The sequence below is a fragment of the Diadema setosum genome, chromosome 21 (assembly GCF_964275005.1).
Source record: "Diadema setosum chromosome 21, eeDiaSeto1, whole genome shotgun sequence".
Classification (NCBI taxonomy): Eukaryota; Metazoa; Echinodermata; class Echinoidea; order Diadematoida; family Diadematidae; genus Diadema; species Diadema setosum.
Genome location: NC_092705.1, coordinates 4,016,906 through 4,032,407, shown reverse-complemented (window position 1 = coordinate 4,032,407; position 15,502 = coordinate 4,016,906). Strand labels below are relative to the sequence as shown.

At 38.1% G+C, this 15,502-nt stretch overlaps 1 protein-coding gene across 1 annotated transcript in view; it reads right to left on the bottom strand.

Moving 5' to 3' along the window:
- LOC140244189 (sodium/potassium/calcium exchanger 3-like) overlaps positions 1-14,289 on the bottom strand; it is a 45,446-nt gene extending 31,157 nt beyond the window's left edge. Inside the window, exon 1 of the mRNA XM_072323820.1 lies at positions 13,960-14,289. The gene's annotated coding sequence lies outside the window, so the exon portion shown is untranslated. The remainder of the gene's footprint in view (positions 1-13,959) is intronic.
- Between the last annotated feature and the right edge of the window lie 1,213 nt (positions 14,290-15,502).

Below are 15,502 nucleotides of genomic sequence, written 5' to 3'. Positions count from 1 at the left end.
TTAAGGGCAGATTCTGAAAGAGCAGACTCCATGCTTAGTTTAAAATGATGTAAAACTCAACTCAAATGGATTCTTCTAAACTATATGTATACGGGAAAGAAAGCACACGTTCTGGAAAGTGTGAACTGAGAAAAGATGCTCTGAAGTACAGGGTCTATTCAAGTGCTTAATCTTTACTAAGCTGCACTACCCGTGCCATGAATGGAACAAAAACATGATGTTAACCACTGAAGCACCAACAATTAAGGGATTATCAGATTAAGCTGAAATTAAGCATGGTGTATAACCACATTCCGACCATGATGAATGCCAACTTTCAGAGCAGTAGCATTATCCTTTCAAAAGTTATTAGTGTTGAAAGTGAAGAGGGTGCAAAGGATTTTTAAGAAATGAAAGGGGCCTCGAAGAAAAACCTGATCACAATACTCTTCCAAAAAAGTGGTTGTAGAAAAACTGCTGAAAACCCACTTTCCCATTCAATTTATGATTCCAAACTCAAGAATAATGTAGAAGAAGAACAGCCCTTTCAGAAAATATGGAAAACTCAAAATTGACTCGGTTCACCCATTTCACCTTTCTTTGAAGTCCTCACGTAAAATTAAGGGGTGCGACTTTTTGTTTGTTTTGTGATGCACGGTCACATATTTACAAAACATAGCGCCCATCATTTTGTGCTTTGCATTACACCAATTTCTGCAATTCATCATACGTTGGTCTTTATCCCCTATGTTTTCTGAAGCATTTCCATTTACCAATCGCAATGCCCCTTGTAACAGTTAAAGGGATGGTATAGTATTGGTTAAGGTAAGACTTCAGCTTTTAACTTTTTGTGAGATACTTCGAAACCACTTAACGAAAATGTTCAAGAGCATATTATTCTAAGAGGAATTCAGAGTTTATTAGATGAGAAACCGATTTTGAAATGGGTTAGATATCCAAAAACAAAGTAAAGCAAAGCGATCTTAATCAAAGGTGGGTCCCACATTTTGTCAGGATCGCTTTGTTTTGGATATATCAGCCATTTCAAAACTAATTTTCATCAAATTAATTTTGAATTCCTCTTGAAATTACATGCTTTTTTATATTACCTAAGATGTTTCTCATTATCTAAAAAAATAATCAACAAAAAATTTTGGAAACCTGATGCCCTTTCTCAACCAAAACTGTACTATCCCTTTAACTATCTCCTCTAAATTTTTCCTGTCTTCGTCTCCTCTCTCCAATCTACTCGCGTCTCTTCGGTGATGTTTCTTCCCTCATTAATACACCATCGACATTTCGTGCATCAGCTCGTCGAGAATTCAGTACAACTTCAACAATAAAGCGTTCCTGTCCGGGCTCGTATTTCTCCCGTCACGAATGTTCGACGTTCCATGTATTTCGCTTTCAACTTCTCAGCCCCCATCAATCAAATCCCGTATGCTTCTGCTTGTCGCTGACATTAGAAAAGAGGTATGGATGAATTGGTCTGGGGAGACATTTTATCCAGCTACCAGAACGAAGGTGGCACCCAAGAAAGGTATTGGTCCAGAAGAAGACGGAGTGTGACGCAGGCAGTGTTCTAAATCGAAATCCGCCAGAATCTGAACAATGTTCTGGCGTAAAGGCACATTCAGTCAACGGTAAAAAATGGTTATGCCACGAACAATTCAAACAAAGGCTGAACGGGTTGTAACAGGAAATGAACAAGCATATAAATGGATACACTGCTACTTCATTATTATAAACTCAGAGCAAAATGATAATTGTAATTCTTGTTTTATACGGATGTACAATCAATTATACACAGACAACATTAGTATTTCCGAGTACTAAGTATCTCACTTTTGTAAAGGTGTAAAAATGAATGAATAATATACTACTACAAAATGAAGAGATCGAGTGCTGCAGGGTGCTTTTGCAGAAGCAGTTCGTTATTCCGCAGGTTCGTTGATCCAAAAGCGAAATAAGGCTCGTAGGTATGCATCTTCTTCTTCTTCTTCTTCTTCTTGATTTGGGATTAACATCTAGGAACAAGGAACTTTCGTGTATTAAAAAAAAAAATAAAATAAAAACTAACCTTCGAAAAAACTAAGCTTTTTTCATTTTCGGATTAACGAAAATTCGGAATTGGGAACATCACTCCGTGCTAAATTCTCGTACACAACTGCTCCCCCACGATACCCTTCTCTCGACCAGATTCATCCATCTAGCATAGATTTACAAAGTTTAACCAGGAAGGTGTAAGAGAGATGGAGACTGCTCTTTGGGAAGCTACTACCAGGGAGGTGGAAGATTTGCTTCCACCTCCCTGGTTTAACGATGGGTAAGGTCTTTAAGTAAATATCACAGACAGAGATCAGTGAGGTATACCAGACAGTGCTGTGACGTCACTGACAAGGCAGCTCTGCGCAGTGCGGTGGCTCGCCGTACATGCTGCGATGTGGTGGCGATAATTATTCAATTATCGGCTTTGATGAGTCATGCAGATTATGAATAAATGAAAAACGTTGTGGAGATTAACGACTTTTTAGCATAAAGAAACTGAATTGATGGCTGATGTATGCGTCGAAACGAAAATATACCCTCTTCGTTCCACCAGGCAATGACAACCGTTACGGCTCATGAAGTTATCATAACAATGCATGGCAACAGAATAATATTATATTACTGTCTCTGGCCAGTGATGCATACTGGAATGAGTTGAACTGTTATCAGTACGAAACGCTATAGCAGTTGATACATTCACATTTTGATAAAGGAAACACACCCAATCAATTTTTTTTTTTTTTTTTTTTTGTCAAGAGAGCAACAAAACAAATAAGACATGTACTCTCCACTGCAATGACGCCAAAGGGGTTATTGAATAATCCGTCTAATAGTCCGTCTAAAGCTGGAAATTTCAAATGAATAAATCAAGAGGATTATCATTAATATGTCAGGTATATTCCTAGACGCAGTAGACTGGCGCGTGTAACTCTACTGATAAGTATCCTTTATATTGCCAGTATGTGCGCATTGATGCTTCGCTTGGAGAGTATCTTATAAAACTATAAAATAATTTGCCCCTGTATCAGGCTCAAGAAAAATCTCAAGAATCCTACCTAGACAACGAAAATGCGCTCCGGCTACATAATTACATTCAAGTTTTAAATCTGGTAGACAGAGTGAAGCCATAGTTTTCGCGTGTTTAAGACAGATGTAAATAAACTGATCCAAAACACTGCAAAAAGTCTAGAATTTGCTTACACACAAATCTCCATACCATAATCATTTCAGGGAATTGATGGGTGGGAGTTTACATTAAAGGAACTATGCAATGCAAATGCATGTTGGCTGGTGTTTGGTTTATGATACCCTCAACATTTCGTATGCGGCCAATGCATATCCTAGCACGTGCCATTTTATTCTATGATTTTTTTTTTTTTTTTTTTTTTTTACTACAATGTATTTTTTTTTTTTTAGATTACTTGGATGTGCCCAGAAAAAAAAAGAACTTCCAAACCAAGATTCTGCCAGTGACATCATCTGTCAATCATTACCGAAGAATGATATGATTAGAAAAGACATAGGAATATAGCTCCCCCTACACTGAGCATACTTTTCACGTTTTCATGTTATTACTATGGGCGCCTTTGAATGTTTCTACAGATAAATGGCGCTATATAAGTGCTGTTTCATCATCATCATCACATTGTGGGGAAATCGTCGTATTCAAAATAGCCTAATAGAATAGACGAAATGTTATGTATCATATTGCTGTGATTCAAACAAGACCACAGTGATTTACTTTAATCAAATCATTTCATATCGTAGCATCAATGTCCAGAGCAAAAAGGCAATTATTTTAGTTTTCGAGAAAAAAATGTCCGACAATCGGCCTACTTCCCTATTTTTTTTTTCTCTTCCTCTTTAGTAGCGCCAAGGGAAAGTGTGCCAGAGCCACAGCTATATGGAGTTCAAAGTATAGTTGCCTTCTCCCGAGGACAGAGGTTCGCAGTACTTTGGCAGGCGATTATGTTTCAACGTGAACGTGTATTAATATGCCATGTACAACCATGACAACGCGAATTCAGACAATGGCTCCATTGTCTGAAACCTCAGTCGACTTCGCGTTCAGCCGGGAGACCTGGGGATAAAATTGCAGCGGTTTCCCCTCCTTTTCCGCTACATTTCGAACTCCATTTTCACGGTTGCGTTCGCCAGGCCCTGAGAAAGGAGACGTGTGATTTAGCATCTCTGAATGAGACAGAAAGAGAAACAATGAGTCACTCAAATAATCCTTAGCCGAGCTGAAAACCGGAAACGAGTAATACAGGGACTGAGGATCTCTTGAATAATCTGATCAACTTCAAGTTGGCGAAAAAATGTTGGAACAATTCGTGAATGCTTTCCAAAACAGAAGTTTAAAAAAAGATCCGTTTTCTTTAGGCAACGTCATGGAGTGTGTACGACTTATGTTAACATAATATAAAATTTAGAGTTACACCAGAGTTATAAGATCTGATGTTCCATGAATAGCATAGATCAGCAAGGTTCAGCAACTCTGTGTATTGTGAGAAGATGAGGAAAGACTGCATATAAAGCAGATTCTACATGATTGCTGGATGTATGAATAACCTGTGAACAATCAATACTCAAACGAAATGACACAACCTAGACCCGTGCATAAACGCTGAGGAATACTAAAATGTATAATATATATATACAATATACGTATTACTGTCTAACTGAATGAAAATCATTCGCTAAATGATTTTCAGAAAAGATTTGCTTTTTGAACTTAGAAAACGATTAACCTGTTCTAATGCCAGGACAAGTTGCCGTGAAAACATCCTACTCATGGAGGATTTTTATCGTTTATTTTTCGTAATATCATCTTGCAAGGAGTACCCTTATGGCAATCAATCCGCTTCCTTACTGGTCATTGTTTTTGAATAAACAAATGATAAAGGAGTGAAGTTTGTTGTACGCGCTCTTGTTACCAATTAGTATGCCTCTCGCGTTATTAACTTCGTTCATAGGAACAATTTATTGAGAGCGGATACTCCCTATAAAGTGTGAAGCTAATTGCTTTGCATGTAATTGTGAAGCCATGGTGGTCACTGAAGAGAGAAGGGGAAAAAGAAATAACTGTTGTTGTTGATGATGATGTTGTTCAGGTATTTGAGCTAAAGACTTTTTTTTCATTGCTACGAAAAGTAACGCGAAGAGTAATTATACCATGGTAGCGTTTGAAGCTTTCTACAACGAAAACGATTACGATAAGAACGACAACAATGATAATGATGGGGAAATGACAAAATGCAAGTAACTATTCACCATAGCCCATATGAAATTCTCATCATGGCAAATGATACAGGTGATGATAAAACGTGATATGAATTATAGTGTTCCCATAACAGATATTTTACAGATATTTCTATATTCTTTGCAATAATACTGATGATGATCTCCAGTTATGGTTTATTGAGAAAAATAATATCTCCTTAAGTGTAGGCTTTATTGCAAAATTTAATACAAAGTAGGATGTTTTCTGATAACACTGACCTACATATAATATGTATCAAATGTGATAACTCAACCATTTTTTTTTTTTCAAATCACTGCTCCAAAGTGGTAGACAGTACCCTTAACAGGGGCGGATCCAGGAATTCCGTAAAGAGGGGGCGCCTTTACAAAATTAAAGGGGGCGTAAGCACTCCACCCCCATTTTTTCTTTTTATTTCTTTTTGTTTTAACAAAAATTAAAGGGGGTTTAAAGTGGGCTTTGTACTCTAAAATGTACCACTGGATATCAAGCTCTCTTTAGTTGCTGACACAATGATCCATTAACCAATGTTATCTGGGACATGACATGGCTACAACTTCGACAATGTCTGATGGCGGCCATGACAGATATACTTCTCTCACTGCAATGTCTGTGGGTGTAACATGGGAAAGAATGTCCCCTCGAGCCCTTCACCAAATGCTGTGTGGTTATTTTGCATATTGTGCGCTTTGCGGGAAAAAAAAAATCGTCATATTCGTATCCAGGGTCCTGCATTTGTATAGAAGCGGATTGTATATCTTGCTATAACTTGACCTCCATTTGTTTTACTATCTGCACAATCTGTTATTTTCTCTCCCTATACAATTCTACTGCAAAAAAAAAAAATATATATATATATATATATATATCTTGAGGTGAGCCTATAAAGAGTATTAAGTTCCTACAAAGGATTTGGTCAATTTTGATAAACAAGTCTTAACTTTGCATAGATGAAGAAAGAGAGAGAGAGAGAGAAAGAAAGACAAACAGACAAACAGACAGACAGACAGACAGACAGGGAGAGAGAGAGAGAGAGAGAACCAAGGAATTTATGCATACAAATGGAATATGACTTGTTATGACTAATGGAGCTTCATTTTTTGTTACATAAGCGCTACACAACATAATATATAACACTCTTCTGCTATTTTCTTCTAACAAACTAGTTGCCCGTTTACAACAGTAACGACAGCCTGTTTATCCATTTATATTTGCTGCTGGCGATTTTTGTCACTTGAAACAGCTGCCCATTTGAACATGAGGAAATTACCGATGGAAACAAGCTAAACTTTTGACAGTGCAACATAATGGGAATGTGAGAGGAAAAATGGAGGGGAAATGAGCAAGGGTACTTGCAGCATGCCCAGTACCTGGAGACGTCATCTAGAAGTGAGAAATATGACAGGTACGATACAGTTGCCCCGAGCAATTTCATTTGTCACCCCTTCGACACGTAATCACGTTTCACGCTTACATAGCAAATGTTCTTTCGGGTTACGAATTAAGATGAGTGTAACCTTTCGGTAGGAAAATGTCAAACCAAACATATACACACGCAACACTTACAATGCCGTAGACATCTGGAACTCGCAGGGTAGCATAGGAAAAGAAACAAGATTATTAGGAGCGGCAGCTGCGAACTACAGTTCGTGCGGTTTTAGGACCGCAGCAATATAACAAGTTTATTACTATAGGTCATGTCCACTCCTGATGGAACTTCTGCTATTTGGTTTGTTTCAAATTTTACTCAAATTATTAAGGCCAACATCAAGATGAAGTGGACAAAATCATTCTCGACTTTATACAATCATGCACTATCACAATGCACTTGCAAGTCGTGAAATGTAATAGCAACTTATATTTAAAAAAAGACAGTGAGGGAATATTAAATTATGACTATATCGAGGCCACTGATTCATCTCGTGTGTTTGTTTGTTTGTTTGGTTGGTGTTTTTTTTTTTTCTAAAACCCACGCCAAATCTAATTGCATCTAGATTAGGAGACTTATCCACAATACAGCACAGTTTATGGGTGGATTTAAGTCGTTTATAGCTCAGCGCAGCTTCTTCCCAGAAGTTCAATTAAAATCGAACGAGGAATTCACGACTCCGATGATTTGCCTTCAAAATGTGGTAACCAAACACGAGTCACTCACCCTGCTTACGTGTTATATATATGCGCAAACGGATGGAGAAGGAGTCTATCACACACATTGATACCTCCTTGACGGAATAAGATATTTACTTCGTGCTGCTCAGTGGACTAATGGTTTCTTGTATATTCGTCTTTGTTGCGTAATAATCCATCCACAGACTTGGACTGTTGGAGACTTCCTCACAGGGTGCGAAGGAGGGCTCTATTTTCTTTCATATCTCTCTTATCTTATAGCGGAATCGTAGGTTTATCCCTGACATGAATAACACGGTCCGCCAGATGATCTACAGTAGATCTCAACTCAGATGGTTCCCTGAAAAACCAGTCGTGAATGACATCCGCTCCTTGTTCGTTTTTTTTTTGAATTATTGTATTTATTTATTCATTCATTATTTATCTATTGATTTACTTTTTTATCTATATATTTGTTGTAATTGTTATTAATATTGTCATTATTATCATTTTTACTATTAGTATAGTAGTTGTAGTAACAGTAATTTAGTAGAAATAGTATTTTGTCCGTGAAGTCCTTCATGGAAACATGATAAAAGAAGGAAAATTTGCCGTGCGCATCTGACCAGCCTACGACTGCCCTCCCTTAATCAACCAATCTCGAAGAAACTCCTCCGCCCCACCCCTGATCTCCATCATCAGAATTACGGTGGAGGGGTGGGGCGGCACTGCATATAGCAGCCTACACAAAACCCTATGTACCTTCAACTGCTCAAGGGGAAAAAAGGGAATGTCAAACGCCTACACTTACAGTGATCAGCCAGCGTAAATCCTCTCACTGATTGAATAATGCCTGGCGATGCTCACCTGAATACATTTTCACCTTGAGATGCAACGCTTGCTCAAGCAAAATATGTTATACTACCGTATAGCATATCCTCGTGGGCTCGTTAATTGCGCCACTCGGTGTACACGCCTCTTCTCCGTTTCATGAATGTTGTTTCTTTCTGAACCTTTCAAAGCAATGGGGAGAAGGTTAGATCAGCTTTGCCTTTAACGTGTGTATGTAATACACCAGTATCTTACATTTAAAACATAATCTCGGTAAATACAGTGTAATCATTTGCTGACATTGTACAAAGAGTTATTTTCGCGGATCTCCAAATGATAGGGAGCTGCAAAGAAAAAAAAAAGAGAAAGAAAATAGTTTCCTGCATGGACAGAGTCCCTGTGCCTCTATACAGGAATTTTTTATGTTCTATACTTGTTGTTGCTTTTGATTTCTTTTTTTAAGGAAAGTGGGGAAGGAAAAAGACAAGTTTGATCAATAATTTGGTTTGAAAGTTAAAAGACAGAGCACACGTACACACAACGCAAGCAGCGCTCCTTTTCTTTTTTTATTTTGTTCGCCCTTTTTTTTTTTTTTGCTGTAGCTATAAAATAGTCGTAAAGAAAATAATGGCTTAATGTAAGTGGTAAGAGGGAACAACGGTCGTCGCAGAAAAAAAAAGAATCGACAAAATATACACACGATGCCCAAACGAGGACATAATCACGTATATCGAGCGAAATATCAACCATGTCTATTCAAAGCAACACAGTGTTTTTACAGTAACATGTATTGTAACACACGTACGCTCAAAAAGCTACTTCGCTTCTTCCCATCGCTCTATCGGTCACGTTGTGTGTGTTGTTGTAAAGCCACAACCTGACACCAGGGAGGATGCTGGGGGCGCATCACCTGCCTGTTACCGTGGCAACCACATCCTGCTAAAGGTAAAAATGATAAGAACAGGGAGAGAGAGAAAAAAAAAAGAAGAAGCTACATCATCCATAGTGCTTAAAATGAGCACATAATTCTCAATGATCGCTGAACTTGGACGTGCTTTTATCCGAAGACAAAAAGAAAATCCAGTTTTGTTATTGTAGAAGTTACTAACATGACGAAGTGAGGGAGAACGGTAAATAAACATAATAATCATGCATTAACGGGTATAGTGCTCCACAAGATCGCTGCTACAGAAGGACAAACTCTTTGCACAGAATAAAGAAGATATCGCACTAACACACAAACATAATAATATACCTATAAAAGTATCATTTATAACTCGGTACTATTCATTTTGTATTCTTCAATCCATTTCCCTCACTAATGACATACCGGCTCTCTAGTTCTATTGGCAGTATTTTGGGTACATTTGTTTGTTTTGTTCTTCCTTTCTTCTTCTTTTAACGCTAACATCATGACTTTTTTTGTTAGATAGCAAAGGAATGAAAAATACCGATTTTGAAAACTACTCTTTGAGTCTTTATTTTTTTAACGAGTTAAAAAGTTTGCTTTCAGGGTGTACAGTGCTGCAGCATAATTACAGAGACTAACAAATTTGCCTTCTGAGTGACAGCTATTTTACAGAAATTCGTAAGGTTTCATGAATTCCATCCTATTGTGCACTATACACATCAAATAAGTCTAACATAATTCATAATGCACGAATCGCCTTTAAACAACGTCAAATACTCTTCATGAACATGATGAATTGCAAGCAGTAAAGAGACAGCAGAGGAGATTATTTTACTATCACTATTGAAGAAAGTTTGCAATCTATCTTTTCAGTCATTTCTGTATCCATCAGTTATTGGCATTTCAAGGGGATAAGAAAAAAAAAGTTACGCCGGTTATTATTATTATTATTATTATTATTTGATTGGTAGATTACAAGAGATTTGTGGAACAGAATGGAAATATATTTTTTTAAAGTCTGTATAGAAACTGTATGACGACGAATAAGGCGCACATTGTCTTTAACACTGCTCCATGAAAGATACATTTTCCCACTCTGGCATATAAACAATATAGTTGGTTTGTTGCTTGTTTGTTTTTCAAGGCAAACACTGAAAGACACTCATGCACCAAGTAGACAAAAACAAAATTAATCACGTTCACTTCCGAGTACAATGGATCTACCTACCAAATTTAGTGATCTTTTGTATATCGTATTCTCCTTTGATGAAAATGGAAGAAAAATCTGAATTATCAAATACTCTCTATGGGTTTGATTATCTAATTACTGCTGATATGGCACGAAGAAAGGTGTACTTAAGGCTTATTGATTATTTATGATATTTTGGATGCATTATTGATCTACCTTGCAGCCTGATAGACTAGGCATTGACTTAAAGGAGCACAACAGAATTTTTAGGTAGATATGCCATCAAACTTTATCATTTTTCTTCATTTTCTGCGCCTGATTTGTTACAAGTTGCTATAGGAATATTTCTCTTGTCTATCGTATTTGTTATCTTCTGTTATGCTATTCATGCTCTTTTATAAGAAAAATGCGAGCATTATACGATCCACCCCTTCACTTCTGGCATTCAAGTAAACGCTGAAGAATGCATTCCTTGCTGAATTTGATTTGCATTTCTTAGTCGATCAAATACTGGTATTGGGCGTATGATGTATTTGGCCTAAATGCAACTACCTTGCAAACATTGTGCTCTTTTTTTTTTATCAGGTTTTACGGCACTTGCTGTTGTTCTTTATAATTCCCAATAGAAGACCACTGCTCGATGACCATATCAATAAAGCAGAAATAAACAGAGATATATGAAATCAAGGTAGTGAGTTTTTTTTTTTTTGTATATAGAAACAGCTCTTAGTATATTATATTCATTCTTATACGGGAAAATCAAAATGGCGTCGTAAAAGTACACCCATGAACACACACATGCACACACACACACACACACACACATACACACACACACGCATATATATATATATATATATATATATATATATATATATATATATACATAAGAAATAATTGGCTCCCGCATTCAAAACCACCCGTCAGGCGTCAGGTGTGTTGGCCTAAAGTAGGTGCATGATTCTATTTTCAAACCTCAACATAATTATTAAGGGTCATAAACCCTGAAAACAGAACCCGTCATGTATACTTATATTTCACGTCATATTTGTTTTTATCACCGATTAATCCCGCTTTCAAAAAATGATGACAATGACAATTTTTAGAGTTGAAGAATAGGAGATGAATGTTGTTGTTTTTTTTTCCAGCCACCTAGTCCAAAGAAACGCGGGAAAATGGATGAATTGTATGCCATGCTCAGCAATGCGGAGAACTATACATCTTAGCCTGCGTACCTACTCAGAGATGCTCCAGACCTTCGAGCTCCTTTGGGCATTTGCAGGCAAGAGGTGAGAGAAATGGCGGCCATCCACTTAGTCACGTTTCCAGGGCATATCTTTGAAAGAGATGCCTAGTTATTTTTCAAAGTTGCAATAATTGTATGCAGCTACTATCATTGCAACAGCCAAGTAATAACCAATGAGCCCGTGGCAATAAAGTTTGTTTGATTGTTCACGTCCATCTGAGAAGATGGCTGGATAGCCCGCGTATTCAGCTATGCTAAGCTGGTCTTCCATGGGGTCCAGTTGGATGTGAGGTGGGACCACTTCACCGGGTTAAACACCCTGCTATCATCTATAGTGTTAACTGCAATCATCATGGCGCCTCAGAATGATTTCATTATTTATTCATGAAGACTTTGATTGCAAAACAAGTCAACTCCATTCTTCTTAATTTGAGATATTTGTGATTAAAGCTGCTAAGAGGGGGAAAAAAGAAAGAAAACACGCCTTTTTGATTTTTTAAAACCATAATTAAAAAAAGGACCACTGGAAAGATTTTATTTTGGTCTATCTGATGCCTACAAGTGTTGCTTAACCTGCTTTGAAATCAGACGCTTCATCTCCACGAATTAGTTCAGGAATATTATGACACATGTATTATATTCGTTCATTCGTTCGTTCGTTCGTTCGAATGTTTGTTTGTTTGATTGATTGATTTTGGGTATTTGTTTGGGGTTCTTTTGCAAGCAGGCAGGCGCGCTCAGTGTTCTCTCGAGCTTTAAGACACTGTTACTGATGGATTTTTACATCTTGCTTGCAAGGTGGCAGGCATAATGTTTTCTGTAGGTAAAAAAAAAACAACAAACCAGATATGAAAATAATCATTTCCTTCAGCACATATTAATATTCGTAAAGCTTCGTCACCTGGTGATGAGCCACCATCTCCCACCATCTCCTAACCCATTTCTAACCCCCCCCCCGTGTATATATATATATATACACAGTGTATATACATATATATATACAGGACTGCAGATGAACATGACACCAAGAAATTGTTTTAAAAGCTTTGTGTGTGTGTGTGTGTGTGTGTGCGTGTGTGTGTGTGTGTGTGAGTGTGATCACTATAAATTGCAGTGTGTGCAGATACCATGGCAGCAAGAATAAACAACAATTCATCTATCTGTGGTATCACCATGCACGAAAACTCCAATTACTTTATGAAACGAACCCTATATAATTTTTACGATCGCAATCGTCGTTTGTTTTGTCGAGCATTGTGTGTTGTTTGTGCGTGTGTGTGTGTGTGTGTGTGTGTGAATGTCTGTCTGTCTGTCTGTGTGTTTTATAATGTAGATAGGCTCATGCGTATGATTTATTTTACGAGTTTGTTTTTGGCGCTCATACGCAATTCTTTCCGACTCCAGATATTTATTCACATTTTCCGACAGGGATTATACTGCTGTCGTCTACAGATAGTGAATCATTCATATCTTATGATAGTATTCTATGATCGATGAATAAATTCACTTGATAATTTGAGATGTACAATATTAACCTTGAGGAGTATACGGCATGCGCGTTACCATTGGCAACAGAGGGCAAAGGTCAGTGGAAGACATTTAACCCGCGTCATCACACCATTTCATCAGAATAATAGTTGCTCTGATACTGTTCGGCAAAAAAAAAAAAAAAAGAAGAAAGAAAAAGGTGTGAAACGCTTAAATTCAGTTACTCTCTTTTTGGTCCTATTTTGGTGAAACCTCTACCAATCAGTAGATGTGTTTTATTTTCCTCAGGTCAATAAAGCCAACTCGGAAATGATGTGGAATACTTAGTACACTGTTTAATCCATGATCATCGTATTCGTCCGACAATGAGTTCCGTCATATGTTATTTGAATTTAGTAGTTTGACTGTAAGTAAATTATCACTAACTTCTCTTCAGACTGAGCAATTTGTGCTTGCAAGGGCTTGCAAGGTTGCAAGGATATTTGCGTTTGGCTACTTATACATCGCCAAAAGTGAGATATTGCCGTGATTCAGTGCGTTCGATACGGACAGAGAAGAGTTCAGCCTTTAAAAGGGCGAATCGAATGTCAAAGGATGGAAATGCCAAGCTTGGTGCACTTACTGACGACAATTCCGTGATCTATGTAACGCACCCGACCTTTCTAAACGGGTCACGGACCGTCAGTCCCGCGCCTCGGGTCGCGGGGCGAGACGAGAGAAGACGCTGACTGTGCTCCGTGAAACAATGACAGGATTCTTGCTCCTGGAACACGGTGCGTTCTCTGCGCAAATTAAAGGCCTGCGATGGATACATGGGCAAAGAGAGAATTTGTGCTAGCTGAGATATCTGATTGCTAGAATGTAACAACGCAACGAAGTAGATATTAGATTATAATTACCCGGATCGAGCGTCCAATGGCTTCTTCAGGCCTAAGAAGTTGTCGTGTGGAGATCAAAGTGCCTGATGAAGGTAAAAAAGAGTGAATATGTCAGTTGTCAGCGATTATCTATCCTCGGACAAACAGCTGGTCATGAAGTCATACATGGTCAGATGTTGACATGGACATCATCAGGCTGCTATCCGTCAATGATTTGTCCATTTCCATCGTCATTCAAATTTCGAGAACAAAACAGAGGGGAGCAAACGGGCCTGTACCAACTGGACTTGGATCGGGCAGAAATCCTAGTTCTGTTCCTTCGCAGCACAACAACAACGTGCGTATTCCTCCGAGGCGCAATAGGCAGAAATACGTCCGTCAGAATTAACTATCCACGATCACACACTTCACTTTCTCACACTCGCTCGCGTCGCTATGTACGAGGTGCAAAATACTCCACACACACACTCACATAAAGGGGGACTTGTGAATACCGCGGCCCTATAGTGATGCATTTTGCCCAGAGCGGTGAAAATGCGGTTTAGTGCACCTGTTTACGCACGAGTGGTCCAAAACACGAACGGATTCCAAGAGAGTCTGAAAGAAAAGATGAATACATTGAGGCTACATTTTAGCAGTGGCATTTTCAAACTCACTGCACCGTTAGTTACTGCTTTACAGTCGAGAAACCTAGCACATGTAATGGCGTGTTATCCTTTCTTTTGCTTTGTCTACCATTTTGTTTGTTTGGTTTTGCTTCAAAATGAGGAGATTTCGAACTATCAGACGCGATACTGTGTTGTCTTGAGTGTAAATTCTATCGCTGCATCGTCTGAGATACCATTCTTAATATCCTCAATACAAGACGATTGGATTTTAACAAATAGAATTTACGCAATCTATTCACAATAAATGCGCAATAGATGATACATCTTTGCATCTTTGGTTTCCTTTGCTATATTCCCTAAAGCGAAAATTTTGCAAACTCCGAGAAGTGACGTAGCGCATTATTACTGTTGCAAAGCGGAAACAATCCAAAATCATTCATCGAGACCTAAACGCTTCTAAACATCGAACTTATCGCGCTTACAGACACAGTGTTTCAATGAGTTTTACGTCTCGGTATAGGCGGCGAACATCAGAACAGCGCTGCAGAAAAAAAAAGAGAGTTTTACTTGACCTTAAAAGAGACATCCAGATGATTTTCGAACTTTTACAGGTAATTTGAACAACTATGAATTAGTTATACCGAGTACAGAGTTTCAGAATTTATAGTGATTGGGTTGAGGAATAAGAGTGTTTTCAAAATTTACAACAAAGTGCAATGAACAAGGATCATGACTAGCAGCCTCGCCATAAGAATACATGAGTTGGGGCTCAAGGAAGCAGAACAAAAGAAGATGGCATGCATACATTCTACACAGGTGAACTTGTTAAGTAAGTGGTATTGTAATGGATTACACTGCTACATTTCTGAATCATGTGAGGCTCCTTTATGTCATCAACACTGTTCAGTGTAATTTGTTTCAGACTTTTCAGAGTATTGTTTCTCTCCTCAAAGACC